Here is a 15,846-nt window from a genome sequence, read left to right on the forward strand (position 1 = left end):
TGGGAATACAAAACGTGATGTCATTTTTTAGAGCATTGGAACCCAAGGTGGGGCCTAGTGTGAGTAAATAGCAAATATCAAGTGCGTAGCCTAATTAGAGACAATGGCGTGCGCATAGGCCTACTGTCCAAAATCTATTTAAAAAACATAAAAACCAATACAGATTTAATCTACAAAATTACAGAGCCGTGTCCTTTTGACTTGTCAGAACATAACGGACAGTGATGCTGATGTACATGGATGGATGCTGACTGTATTTTAGGCTATTTATTTGGACTGTCATCTTTATGAAGGGAATAGAAAAGGCACATATTCAGGTGCACTGATGTAAGCAGGTATGAAGCCCAATCGAATTCCTTAGATAGACCTAAATTGGATTGAGTGAATTGAAAGTAGACATTCTCAGGAAAATCGACATTAATTCGTCTAGTAATTTACTGGCAGGCCTATCTACTGTACTCATACCTGAAATCAAATCCATCGCTGTAGGATGCAGGATGCCTTCATCTAATTGTGACTCCTGTTTCATGTTCTTTATCCGCTGGGCCTATTGTAGACTAATGGCCTGAACATAGAAATGTAATTACTACAACTACAACCTAGTCTAAAATAAACCATTCTTACATGTTGGAAATTGGCCGGTAGATTTGGAATCACCTGCGTCCAGATGAATCATGGCGGGAAAAGGAAAGGAGATTATTACCGCACATTATACAGTATGTTATTAAACATCGCCACTGTGTGGCCAATAACTTGAACAACAACTGCAGTCACAGGAGTATTGCTGGGTGCGAGCCTCCTCTGGCAGAGGAGAGGCGTATCCCATTCCGACAAGTTTGTAGGAGCATCATGCGAATATGTTGTCTGCCACAACCAGATAGTTAGCTAGCAAACTTGGACTACGTTTCCTTAGCTAATGATTGAAAGAGAATAAACTTTCCCCATGTCATGCCAAATCGAAATGGATGTTTGTTGAACTCAAACCTAGCAAGCAAAGTTAGCTAGCCACTTGTACCAGAGCTAGATGCGATGGAGTTGATACGTGCTTGCATTACTTAGCTAACGTTAGCCAGTCAAAAACGCATCGAACATAGCGATGAAGGGCCGGTTGGGTGAATTAACCGCAATAAGTACATGTAGCCTACTAATATGATGTCACTGATCTAATAAGGCATTAATGTAGCCTATTGTATTATTTTATATTCTCTAGGTCTAGGGAATGCAACCCTAGTTGACATCACGTGAGTCGAGTCAGCCAGGCTAATAATATGCCATGTCATTATAATATCATTGTCTTCAATATCTTGTCAACTTATTTGCTTTTCACACAGTACTAAGCCTCACATTTATGGGCAGTGTGCAAGAGGCTTTACTCCCTAACAATGGACTGTGTCTTCACACTTTTGTCTTGACAGAGCAGAACACAAGCAGAGGAGGATGTCATTCAGAAGGGCAAGTCAGTACTGTTTGTTTTCAGATGAGCTAGATGATTACTGTAAAATATTGCAAGTGTCTGTGCATTGAAACTGTATGTGCATGACTCAGGTGGAAGAGGTTAGGAGGCAGATTGATAAGATATCTTCTGAAGTGGATGAGGTGAGGAAGAGGCACAGCATGATCCTGTCTGCACCCAATCCAGATCAGAGTAAGTTCATCATCAATTAAAACCCTCTGTCAGACAGGCCTGCTGAGTGGCGCAGTGGTGTGCCACTAGAGATTCTGGGTTCGAGTCCAGGCTCTGTCGCAGCCGGGCGTGACCGGGTGACCCACGGGGGGCGCACAATTGGCCCAGCGTCGTATGGGTTAGTGGAGAGTTTGGCGGCAGGGATGTCCTTGTCCCATCGCGCACTAGTAACTCCTGTGGCAGGCTGGGCGGAGTGCATGCTGACACGGTCGCCAGGTGTATGGTGTTTCCTCCGACACATTGGTGCAGCTGGCTTCCGGGTTAAGTGGGCATTGTGTCAAGAAGCACTGCGGCTTGGTTGGGTTGTGTTTCGGAGGAGGCACGGCTCTCGACCTTCGCCTCTCCTGAGTCCGTACGGGAGTAGCAGCGATGAGGCCAATTGGATACCACAAATTTGGGGAGAAAAAGGGGTAAATAAATAAAGTGTATTAGGCTATTCCGCCACGTTCCCAAAGTGAAGACGGTTTGAGATGTAGCTATGTTGTTGCTCCTCCCCTATTTGTTTTCAACATTTATTTTCTCTGTACTACAAAAGTATGCAATTTAAAGTGTTGAATTCAAAACTTTTGCATGACAAAATATAGGCCTTTGGTATTTGCATGGTGACTTCTAAAGTCATAATAACAAAAATAAACGTTCTTACTTCCTCTAACATCATTGTCCTCCTTCAGGAAGAAACACATGACTCAATACAAATAGATGGCTCGATGTCTGGAAGCCTGTATAGAAATCAATGCCATGGCCCAGCCTTCGTAGACCAGTCTGTGGGTGGGCTTTGGCTGACCTCTCTAGCAGCAGCAGGGCCATTTTACTGAGGGCTTGGACAAGTTACGCTGTGCTTGTTCAGAGTTGATCCACTGTGGAGACTGAATAGGCATGAGGAGCTAATCAAGGCCTGCATGGACAAAGGCCCTCAGTTGACTCTATGATGCAACACAGCAGCATCAGTATTACCAGCAGAGTAACACAGTATCAACCATCTGCTACACAATAATACTAACTGGGAATGTTAGTCATTTCAATGTAATTATGTTGAACCAACATGGAACAGTCATTGGAATTGACTTCTGCCCAGTGGGTGGTAGGTGTAGTGTTTCTTATCCATATAAATATGAAGAATAGGTTACTATTGTTATAGAAGCGTTGCCAGGTGATATGATTCATGCTAATATTTTTCCAGGACAATTTTGGAAATGTGCAATAATGCATTTATTTTCTGTCGCTGATATTTCCTGAAGAGATGAAAGATGAACTTGACCGGTTGACCAATGAGATCACAAGCAATGCCAACTCTGTGAGACTTAATCTAAAATGGAAGTTTATCACCACCACCACGTATAGCACATTTAAACAAATGTTTTTTGTTGTCATTTTGTCATTATTATGACAGGATCAAATGCCTATCCCAAATGCTGCTCGCTAGATTTAGAAAGGCAGATGTGGGAGATTTGTCTGAGGTGTTATTATAGCTACTGTAATCACTGTTCTTTCTGTTCTCTGTTGCTATGGAGCAGAGCCTGCCCAAGGATGATGTTTCTAACAGGGCCTCAGTTGATTTCCGCATTCAAAAAACCCAGGTCAGTCACATTTTTGCGAATTCTAAAAGGTTGTGATTAAGGGCAGAGAGATTCTTGGAGGCTAACATACCTGTATACCTGTATAAGTTTACCATGTCTGCCACTAGGACTGGGCGATATGTCAATATATATTGTGTAAATATATTGTTTCATATTATGCTTTATTCTTTATTTCGTTGTGTCGCAAATTACACTCTTTACGGCAATATTTTTTGTCAATTGGATGTCGCTTTGCGTTCACACGTGTCGTGTGGAAGGACATTTTCAACACAAACAAACATGGAGGAGAGTGAACGTGACACAGAGCACAGAGACCGTACCTAAAATAGGGGCTACTTCGGTCGCATGGACGTGGTTTGGGTATGAAAAGTCTGACACAGACCTCTGCAAAAAAATGCAGCAGGCCGGTCCTGACAACAGGCTCAAACACCACTAACCTTTTTTTACCACCTACGCAAGAATCAAGTGAAACATTACGGAGAGAGTCTACGGATGAGACCCAAAAAAGTACAGTCGAGTGCTCAAAACAAACCCCCAACTCAGACATTGCAAGAGGCTTTTGCCCGCGACACAGCATATGGCAAATAATCACGAAGATGGAAGGAGATAACAGCTGCCGTTACAACTTACATCTGCAAAGTCATGGCCCCAATTTACACGGTTGAGAAACAGGGGTATCGTGAGTTGGTGCCAACACTCTACCCAAGGTACCAAATGCAAATACCTTTTATTTGTTGAGTATAATTCAAAATGTAATAAGAAATAGGCCTTTACATGTGGTCATTTTATGTAAACTATTTATTCATTGAATTTACAGAAAATGTGTATATCGTGATATGTATCATTATCGTGAAGTGAAATGACCTACAGTTGAAGTCGGAAGTTTACATACACCTTAGCCAAATACATGTAACTTTTTCACAATTTCTGACATTTAATCGTAGTAAAAATTCCCTGTCTTAGGTCAGTTAGGATCACCACTTTATTTTAAGACTGTGAAATGTCAGAATAATAGTAGAGAGAATGATTTATTTCAGCTTTTATGTCCTTCATCACATTCCCAGTGGGTCAGAAGTTTACATACACTCAATTAGTATTTGGTAGCATTGCCTTTAAATAGTGTAACATGGGTCAAACGTTTCGGGGAGCCTTCCACAAGCATACCACAATAAGTTGTGTGAATTTTGGCCCATTCCCCCTGACAGAGTTGGTGTAACTTGAGTCAGGTTTGTAGGTCTCCTTGCTTGCACACGCTTTTTCAGTTCTGCCCACAAATGTTCTATGGGATTGAGGTCAGGGCTTTGTGATGGCCACTCCAATACCTTGACTTTGATGTCCTTAAGCCATTTTGCCACATCTTTGGAAGTATGCGTGGGGTCAATGTCCATTTGGAAGACCCATTTGCGACCAAGCTTTAACTTCCTGCCTGATGTCTTCAATATATCCACATCATTTTCCTCCCTTATGAAGCCATTTATTTTGTGAAGTGCACCAGTCCCTGCTGCAGAAAAGCACCCCCACACCATGATGCTGCCACCCCCGTGCTCCACGGTTGGGATGGTGTTCTTCGGCTTGCCAGCCTCCCCCTTTTTCCTCCAAACATAACGATGGTCATTATGGCCAAACAGTTCTATTTTTGTTTCATCAGACCAGAGGACATTTCTCCAAAAAGTATGATCTTTGTCCCCATGTGCAGTTGCAAACCGTAGTCTGGCTTTTTTATGGCGGTTTTTGCAGTGGCTTCTTCCTTTCAGGTTATGTCGACATAGGACTTGTTTTACTGTGGATATAGATAATTTTGTACCTGTTTCTTCCAGCATCCTCACAAGGTCCTTTGCTGTTGTTCTGGGATTGATTTTCACTTTCTTCACCAAAGTATGTTCATCTCTAGGAGACAGAACGCGTTTCCTTCCTGAGCGGTATGACGGCTGCGTGGTACCATGGTGTTTATACTTGCGTACTATTGTTTGTACAGATGGACGTGGTACCTTCAGGCATTTGGAAATTGCTCCCAAGGAAGAACCAGACTTGTGGAGGTCTACAATTTTTCTTCTGAGGTCTTGGCTGATTTCTTTTAATTTTCCCATGATGTCAAGCAAAGAGGCACTGAGTTTGAGGGTAGGCCTTGAAATACATCCACAGGTACACCTCCAATTGACTCAAATGATGTCAATTAGCCTATCAGAAGCTTCTAAAGCCTTGACATCATTTTCTGGAATTTTCCAAGCTGTTTAGAGGCACAGTCAACTTAGTGTATGTAAACTTCTGACTCACTGGAATTGTGAAACAGTGAATTGTAAGTGAACTAAACAATTGTTGGAAAAATTACTTGTGTCATGCACAAAGTAGATGTCCTAACCGACTTGCCAAAACTACAGTTTGTTAACAAGGAATTTGTGGAGTGTTTGAAAAAATGAGTTTTAATGACTCCAACCTAAGTGAATGTAAACTTCTGACTTCAACTGTATATCAGGATATGAGATTTTGACCATATCGCCCAGCCCTATCTGCCACCATATTTTGACATGGCTGTTCGACATCTCACCCATTCAAAAGTTTGAGCCTTTATCCGCTTTACTGTTGCTCGTGGTTGAAGCTCTCTTTCCTCTATCCTCTCCTTACCTTACCTTCTCTAACCCCACAGCACACAGTGCTCTCCAGGAAGTTTGTGGATGTCATGACTCAGTATGAGACTCAAGTGTCGTTTAGGGAGAGAAGCAATTGAAGGATCCAGAGACAGCTGGAGATAAGTGAGTCACAAACTGGGCCAGCAGCAGGGCAGACAGGAACACGGAAAGGAAACCGACCACACCAAGCAGCTTTCTTTCCCACAAATAATAACACATCAGCTACAGTGTTCACAATTCCAATCAAACTATCATATGATTGCCTATTGCCTATCGTCAGATAGCACAATGATTCAGGTTCCACTCTATGTTATTGTTTATTGTCATGGTATGGATAATGAGGCCATTAGACCAATCAGACTACGGCCACATAAAATATAGGATGATAGTCAAGGATTTGGCTTGAGATGCTAAAGAGACTAGCTGTAAAGAAACCATGGCAGAAACCCATGTATTGTTCATATGGAGTATTTGTCTTGAATGAGAATAATTGATGATGACAAAAATAGATGTAACCTCTCCAGTCCCTTAGGATACTCCTAATGAAAATCTCTACTACTGCAAAGACCAGATGGAAGAGAAGTGTGTTAGTGTTGTCTCTACACCTGTCTATAGAGAAGCTGGTCACATGGCCAGTGGCGGGCTCATGGCTGTGCTGTATAGTAATCGTTGATCATAGGTTATATATACTGTATTCACTGGGGTGGAAGGGCTTACATGATCCCGGGTTGCTTGTAAGCCACTGTGGGTTTGATCATGTTAGGCAGTGAGGGTTGATTCCCTCAGAGGAATAGCCGCCATAGATCATAACACTGTGGTTATGACTACAGAGACTATTCTCCCCATAGAAAAGAGAGAATATGTTTTTTGTTTTCTGCTTTAGCACCTGTCTGGTGAAAGTATTTTCTTTCCTGGTTCTAGCTGGGAGAGTGACTAGCAATGAGGAACTGGAGGACATGCTGGAGAGAGGAAACTCATCCATTTTTACATCTGATCTAAGTTCCTCCTCAATCTCCAGCTTTTGTTGGGTGCTACTTCCTCATGTCCATTATTTTCTTAGGACAAATCAGACAACTACCAACACTATCTAGTATACCAAGATAACTCAGGTGGTGGTTTGAACGTATTCCAAGACAAATAATATTCTGTGTAAATGCAACACCAATCATCCCATATGTATGTATTTGAATTAATTATACTGTCTCATTGGCTGTCGTCCTGTCTCCCAACCCCTCCTTCAGATTATTTTGGACTCTCAGATCACGCGGCAGGCCGAGAATGAGATTGAGTCACGGCACCAGGATATCATCAACCTGGAGTCCAGCATCAGGGAGCTCCATGCCATGTTCACGGACATGGCCATGCTGGTGGAGAATCAGGTATTGTAGCGCAGTACTGTAAAGCTGTCCAGAATATTATTAGTTCTGTTTTTTGTCAAAACTATATGGAACTCATGTGGTGTTGTCTAAAAGGGGGATATGGTCAACAACATAGAGAAGAATGTCTCCAACGCAGCCGAGTACATAGGCCGTGCCAAAGAGGAGACCAAAAAAGCTTTGAGATACTAGAAAAAATCCCAGAGGGTAAGTCTCCATTTCCCCAAACGGAAGGTCACATGGTGTATCTACTAATAATACTATATAATACTGCTCAAGTGAATACTCTTTTAACCAATGCAATAGCTCTGAATGATTTGGTCAGAAGAAGAATATTATTTCAGTATTATATACTGATAAGATTTAAAATGCCAGACAGAATGTCTACATTGCCAAGGACCTCACGATATGATGATATTATCACGATACTTAGGTGCCGATATGATATTTGTGTCAGGCTTCAAAGAGTGATGGGTGTGGAGTCAGGCGCAGAGAGCAGAGGATTCGGAAAAAACACTTTATTCCGTACAATCACAGCGCACATAGAGGGTGACGCCAAACACAGGCGTAAAACACTCCAAAATGTAATACACTGGTACATACGCTGTACAGCGGAAAATCCAAAAGACAGGAACACTCCTGGACCAAAGACAGCAAACAAGCCCGAACACAGGCGGGCTAACTGAACTGAAATAACCCCAACCCAAAACCCCAAACAAGCCCGAACACAGGCGGGCTAACTGAATTTAAATAACCCCAACCCAAAACCCCAAACAAGCCCGAACACAGGCAGGCTAACTGAATTTAAATAACCCCAACCCAAAACCCCAAACAAGCACGAACACAGGCGGGCTAACTGAATTTAAATAACCCCAACCCAAAACCCCAAACAAGCACAAACACAGGCAGGCTAACTGAACTTAAATAACCCCAACCCAAAACCGCAAACAAGCACGAACACAGGCAGGCTAACTGAACTTAAATAACCCCAACCCAAAACCGCAAACAAGCACGAACACAGGCAGGCTAACTGAACTTAAATAACCCCAACCCAAAACCCCAAACAAGCACAAACACAGGCAGGCTAACTGAACTTAAATAATCCCAACCCAAAACCGCAAACAAGCACGAACACAGGCAGGCTAACTGAACTTAAATAACCCCAACCCAAAACAAGCACGAACACAGGCGGGCTAACTGAACTTAAATAACCCCAACCCAAAACCCCAAACAAGCACGAACACAGGCGGGCTAACTGAACTTAAATAACCCCAACCCAAAACCCCAAACAAGCACGAACACAGGCGGGCTAACTGAACTTAAATAACCCCAACCCAAAACCGCAAACAAGCACGAACACAGGCGGGCTAACTGAACTTAAATAACCCCAACCCAAAACCCCAAACAAGCACGAACACAGGCAGGCTAACTGAATTTAAATAACCCCAACCCAAAACCGCAAACAAGCACGAACACAGGCGGGCTAACTGAACTTAAATAACCCCAACCCAAAACCCCAAACAAGCACGAACACAGGCAGGCTAACTGAACTTAAATAACCCCAACCCAAAACCCCAAACAAGCACGAACACAGGCAGGCTAACTGAACTTAAATAACCCCAACCCAAAACCCCAAACAAGCACGAACACAGGCAGGCTAACTGAACTTAAATAACCCCAACCCAAAACCCCAAACAAGCACGAACACAGGCAGGCTAACTGAATTTAAATAACCCCAACCCAAAACCCCAAACAAGCACGAACACAGGCAGGCTAACTGAATTTAAATAACCCCAACCCAAAACCCCAAACAAGCACGAACACAGGCAGGCTAACTGAATTTAAATAACCCCAACCCAAAACCCCAAACAAGCACGAACACAGGCAGGCTAACTGAACTTAAATAACCCCAACCCAAAACCCCAAACAAGCACGAACACAGGCAGGCTAACTGAATTTAAATAACCCCAACCCAAAACCCCAAACAAGCACGAACACAGGCAGGCTAACTGAACTTAAATAACCCCAACCCAAAACCCCAAACAAGCACGAACACAGGCAGGCTAACTGAATTTAAATAACCCCAACCCAAAACCCCAAACAAGCACGAACACAGGCAGGCTAACTGAACTTAAATAACCCCAACCCAAAACCGTAAACAAGGAACAGGTGAAACCAATTAGACCAAACAAAAGGAAAAGGGATCGGTAGTAGCTAGTAGACCGGCAACGACGACCGCCGAGCGCCACCCGAACAGGAAGGGGAGCCACCTTCGGTGATATTCGTGACAATTTGTGATTCAATACTATGATTTTATTGCTCACTATATACACATAATAATACCCTGATATGTAACTATCAATTTTTTTCCCCCATCACTAATATCTAATGTCTAAATTGAATGTCAAAATGTCTCCATGTCCCAAATCCACAGGCATTGACAGAATATTGTTTTCACTAAAATCAGTGTAGTGTTTTGGGTCATGCACTATAAACCTAATCTAACCACTTTGTTTCTGTCCTTGGCAGAAACTCTTCATCTTTGGCTTTGTTCTATTGATACTGCACGCTGTCATTGCACTAATCGTTGGGCTGTCTGTTGGACTAACCAATCCCCTGTATGAGTCCTGTCCTGCTATCTGTCTGAGGTAACTACTTCTGCACATTTCATCAACATCACATTCAACACCTTTCATTTACTTTTTTTAACACAATGTGGTACTGTACTTGATAGAAGTTGATGTTAGGCTTGGGCATTATCCAGATTTTAATATTATCATACCGTCCTTCTCTTATCCTGGCATTTACGGTATTACAGGCATAGCACACAAGGATTTGCTAAAAATGCAAGAAAAGCCTATTGGACCTGTATTACCAGAACGCTAACACAATTAGCACAAACTAATAGCAAAATCACAATGACACTTAACTATGTGCTAACAAACGAATTGCAAAGACAGGCAAATCCGGCTCATAAAGTTATAAATTGTGCAAATAAACAAAGTTGTGATGAATGCGTTTCTGAAGGAAGAGCAGCATGTGTAGCAGAATAATGAAGGAGAACAAAAAACACTGGTAGGAAGCACAGGGATAAAATGAGCTCTTCCAGAGGTCTTTGACTTCTGGCAGAAAGTAATTAATTATAAGATATCTGATGGCAAACATTTAGTAGGGAATTGCATACAAGTGTAACTTCATCACCTCATGTGCTCTGCACAAAAGAGACTCGCCGATAGATATAGAATGCTATGGACTCACCAGCTCCCGCTTTCTCCTGTTGTGCTATTTATAAACAAACACGTGGCTGGCTCAACTGGGGAACTACGGAAACTTCATCATGTAAAATAATGTGACAGGTGATATGAAGAACGCAATCTTCTTTATATCCTAACGTATTGCACAAGTTGACTGCAGGTGTTAGCTTAAAAAGTAGCAACAAATATTCAAATTTATTGAAAAACGTTTAATAAATAGTTTTGATGGTATTGAAAAACCATCCCGTGGCTTTTTTCAAATACCCCGGTATACAGGTATATACGGTATACTTGTCACGGATCCCCCCCCGGTACTGCTGCTCATTCTGTTCACCAGTTCCGGAGGTCTACGTCACCGGCTTTCTAGGCTTCACTGAACGGGATTCATTATCATCAACCCCGGTCTTGTCTGATTACACACACCTGGATCCCATTTCCCCTGATTAGTATGTTATATATGTGCCCTCTGTTCCCTCTGTCGGTTATTGTTCCCATGTCCGTTGGTGGTGTGAGTACCTATGCGTTGGTGCAGCTGTTATGCAGCGTGCTTTATATATTGTGTATTACGGGTATCGTCCCGTGTCGTTCAACAAGGTTTACCCTCGCTCTTTTGTTTGTGTACAACCCAGTGTTTTTGTATATGTGTTTGTTTTGGGTTTATTAAAAATCCCTGCGCCTGTCTCCAAATCCTTTATACCAGCGCGACAATACTGCCCAAGCCTAGTTGATGTTGAATCACAGTAATGGGTCAGTTTCCCAAGTAAGCACTAATTGCCTACTAATTGGTTGATGATGACATTGGAAACACTTATCTTTCACAATTTTTTTTTACTACAAAACATAGAAACGTGCCGTTTTCACATACTGTATGTTGATGTTGGGGTAGTGCTAGAGAGGATGAATAAGTAGGAAGTAGGAAATTGCATGGATTTTGACCATTACAGAGTAGGTGGCCATTTCTCAAAAAAGGCTTTTCAAATTTCATATTTCATGGCTTTTAGAAAGGGCTCACAGAGCTTGTTTTTCCACTCACTGCTGTCTCTCAGTATTAGTTATGAAGATGAGAATGTTATTGAAGAATTACAGACCAAATTGAAGTGTCTTGAGTTTTGTTTGCATGTTCTACAGTCTTGTAAAGATAGGGGGTGACTGGGACAGGCAATGTAACATCCATAAGGTTTTACATTTTGGGGGGGTAAAAATTGCACATTTACATCAGATCATCTTGAAACTTTCTCTGTAAAGTAAAATTTCATCAATGTTTTATATTGTCTATAATTTGTTTCTCTCTTTTTGTCAGTGTCCTTTTTCAGCGTTATATCTCTAATATCCATAACGGTTGTGGATGTGATGGATAGTGATGTATCATAACTTAGCTTCTTAGCTATCTTGTTTTCTGATATATTCTTTGGACTTTTATTGAAGCAATTGTTATCTTGAGAAATGATGTGTTCAAGCTAAGATTCTCTTGGAAAATATATGCTGAAAGGCATTTCTCCTATATGGCAGTACTGTTTCTTTTAGAACTGTGAATAGTCCTGGAGTGTTTTTGTTCAAATGAAGGCCAGCATCCCAGAGTTGCCTCTTCATTGTTGACGTTGAGACTGGTGATTTGCGGGTACTATTTAATGAAGCTGCCAGTTGAGGACTTGTGAGGTGTCTGTTTCTCAAACTAGACACTCTAATGTATTTGTCCTCTTGCTCAGTTGTACACCGGGTCCTCGCACTCTTTCTATTCTGGTTAGAGCCAGTTTGCTCTGTTTTGTGAAGGGAGTAATACACAGGGGTGTACGAGATCTTTAGTTTCTTGTCAATTTTTCACATGGAATAGCCTTCATTTCTCAGAACAAGAATAGATTGACGAGTTTCAGAAGAAAGTCTCTGGCCATTTTGAGCCTGTAATCGAACCCACAAATGCTGACGATCCAGATACTCAACTAGTCTAAAGAAGGCCAGTTTTATTGCTTCTTTAATCAGAGCAACAGTTTTCAGCTGTGCTAACATAATTGCAAAAGGGTTTTCTAATGATCAATTAGCCTTTTAAAATGATAAACTTGGATTGGCTAACACAACGTGCCATTGGAACGTAAGAGTGATGGTTGCTGATGGGCCTCTGTACGCCTATGTAGATATTCCATAGAAAAATACAATAGTCATTTACAACATTAACAATGTCTACACTGTATTTCTGATCAATTTGTTATTATTTTAATGTTTTTTTTTGCTTTTCTTTCAAAAACAAGGACAATTGTAAGTGACCCCAAAATTCTGATCGGTAGTGTATATATTTTTGAAAATAATCTTTGGGATGGTAAAACGTTTTCAAGGTCAACCTAAACAACTAAAACCAGATATAAAGGTAATGGAGCTATATCTTTTTCAAATAAGATCAGCTTTGAGAACTAACAATCACCAAAATAAAAACTAGACTGTCCCTGACTATCTAAAATTCCCCAAGTGTCATGGCATGGGGCCCCCGTGTTTGAGTCACTCAGATACAATAAGAACACGGCAAAAGCCATGGAAAAATGTGTGGAATTGCAGGAAATTAGCTTTAATACTGTAGAATTATATCTCTGCCCATGGCAAATTGTGTAGAATCCAAGGGATTTTATGCTATGATATTTAAACCAAATACCATTACCCTATTGGATTTATAACTGTAATTCTATTATGGAACTTGTTTATTTTCCATTTACTGAGGAAACAAAAACTGTTGAAAATGCAAATTGCTGAAGAAAAAATGGAGAGAAAAGGATGTGATGTTTACTTCTGGCCTAATGAGCAGTCTGCACAAAGTGCTTGACTTTTGTGTCATCAGGCAAACAGGATTAGTGGAGGCAGGTCCCCAGAGGGTTTATACTTCTGCCTTTAAGTGGGTAAAGGGAAACTTCAGAGGTGGAACCAAAGCCAAATGTCAGTGAACTTCTACACAAGCTAAAGTATACAAATGCCATACACCAGATGTGGTTGCCAGTTTATTGAAATGAGAAGTGTAGGCATAGGCTACATGATCATTGCCCAGCTCTGTCTGACCATCTATGTTTTTACATTCACAGTATGTCAATCAGATTCGTTAGACTGCACTTTGTAGATGTCCTTTGGTACAGGAACAATCTGAATAATATTTTTCTTGTGTTCAGAAAACTAAACACTTAGTTGCCACATCTCACTTACTCAATGATGCTTATTGTGTAGAATATTGTATTTTGCCATCCCAGCATACCTGCTCTCTGTTCATGTGGATTTGCGATTAAATAATGAAACAAATATTGAACTCACCAAGAGCAATTCAACTAGCTGTGACAAAGTTGGGGAAGGTGCAGAGTCTTGCACAAGGGCTTTCGTCTGCTAGACAAGGAGCATGTGAATGTGTCTGTCACGTTTGCTGGAATAATGATCGGACCAACGTGCAGTGTGATCTGGGTTCCACATCTTTATTCAGTGAAACGCACAAAACAATAAAGCAAGAAGAAACGTGACGACAATGGAGTGCTGACATATAACTACCCATAAACAATATCCCACAAAACACAGGTGGAAAAATGCTACTTAAATATGATCCCCAATTAGAGACAACGATAGCCAGCTGCCTCTAATTGGGAATCATACCAAACACCAACATAGAAAACAAAACTAGAACCCCACATAGAAAATATAAACTAGACTAACCCCCCAGTCACTCCCTGACCTACTCCACCATAGAAAATAAGGACTATGGTCAGGACGTGACAGTACCCCCCCCCCCCCCCCCCCCAAAGGTGCGGACACCGGCCGCAAAACCTGAAACCAAAAGGGAGGGTTAGGGGTGGTGTCGGTGGCAGCTCTGGTGCAGGACAAAGAACCCTCTCACCCTGCGGATCCAGCCATGGACCCAGGCTGAACACTGTGCCTGGACTGGACCTAGCTGCCGAGGAAGGTTCTTGCCATGGAGCGGGACTGGACACCGGCCCTGGCCTGGACATCGGTGCAGAGGAAGACTCCTGCCATGGAGCGGGACTGGACGCCGTGCTCGGACTGGGCATCGGCGCAGAGGAAGTCTCCTGCCCAAGAGCTGGAGGTTCTGGACCGTGGACCGTCGCAGGAGGTTACAGACAGTGGACCGTCGCAGGAGATTCCGGACCGTTGACTGTCTCAGGAGGTTCCGGACTGGGGACCGTCGCCGGAAGCTCTGGACTGGGGACCGTCGCCTGAAGCTCTGGACTGGGGACCGTCGCCTGAAGCTCTGGACTGGGGACCGTCGCCTGAAGCTCTGGACTGGGGACCGTCGCCTGAAGCTCTGGACTGGGGGCCGTCGCCTGAAGCTCTGGACTGGGGGCCGTCGCCTGAAGCTCTGGACTGGGGACCGTCGCCTGAAGCTCTGGACTGGGGACCGTCGCCTGAAGCTCTGGACTGGGGACCGTCGCCTGAAGCTCTGGACTGGGGAAGCGCACTGGAGGCCTGATGCGTGGGGTCGGCACAGCTACCGGACTGGGGACACGCACTTCAGGGAGAGTGTGAGGAGCAGGCACATAACGTATGGATGTTGAGCAGAACACACTTGCACAACACTTCTCTCATCTCACTCTCTCCCAACTTCGCCATTGCCTCCCTGACAGTCTCTGGCTCTTCCCTCTGCTCATCTGCCAGCTTGGGGTTGTCCTTGGGCTTTCTGTAGCCGCGAACCCTGTCGTCGTCGCTCTCCTCCATTATCTCCTTCCGTCTGTCGCCAAGGAAGGGTTTCACATCTCCCCATCACTTCTTCCCATGATCAGAAATCCTTCCCTCTTTAGGCACGCTGCTTGGTCCTGGTTTGATGGGATATTCTGTTACGTTCGCTGGAATAATGATCGGACTACATCTTTATTTAGTGAAACGCACAAAACAATAAAGCAAGAACGAAACGTGGCGACAATGGAGTGCTGACATATAACTACCCATAAACAATATCCCACAAAACACAGGTGGAAAAATGCTACTTAAATATGATCCCCAATTAGAGACAACGATAGCCAGCTGCCTCTAATTGGGAATCATACCTAATACCAACATAGAAAACAAAACTAGAACCCCACATAGAAAATATAAACTACACTAACCCCCCAGTCACGCCCTGACATAGAAAATAAGGACTCTCTGGTCAGGACATGACAGTGTCTGTGCTGTTGAGAAACTTAATAGTTTCTTTATTGTGACTTCATTGTTAATACAGTGGAATATACTATAGGCCTACTCTTTAAATGTTTCTGATGTTTTTCTTGCCAAGGATTGAAGAGGGTGAACATGAAAAACTCAGAATTGAATGGCAATAGCCAAAGGGGAAAGTTACATAATGCAGAAGGCCATTGT

At 42.7% G+C, this 15,846-nt stretch overlaps 1 pseudogene; it reads left to right on the forward strand.

The window, feature by feature from the left end:
• The first annotated feature begins 1,536 nt into the window (after positions 1 to 1,536).
• On the forward strand, positions 1,537 to 14,647 carry LOC110535060 (syntaxin-2-like; annotated as a pseudogene).
• The last annotated feature ends 1,199 nt before the right edge of the window (positions 14,648 to 15,846 follow it).

Source organism: Oncorhynchus mykiss, chromosome 11 (genome assembly GCF_057628025.1).
Source record: "Oncorhynchus mykiss isolate SJ-2025 chromosome 11, ASM5762802v1, whole genome shotgun sequence".
Classification (NCBI taxonomy): domain Eukaryota; kingdom Metazoa; phylum Chordata; class Actinopteri; order Salmoniformes; family Salmonidae; genus Oncorhynchus; species Oncorhynchus mykiss.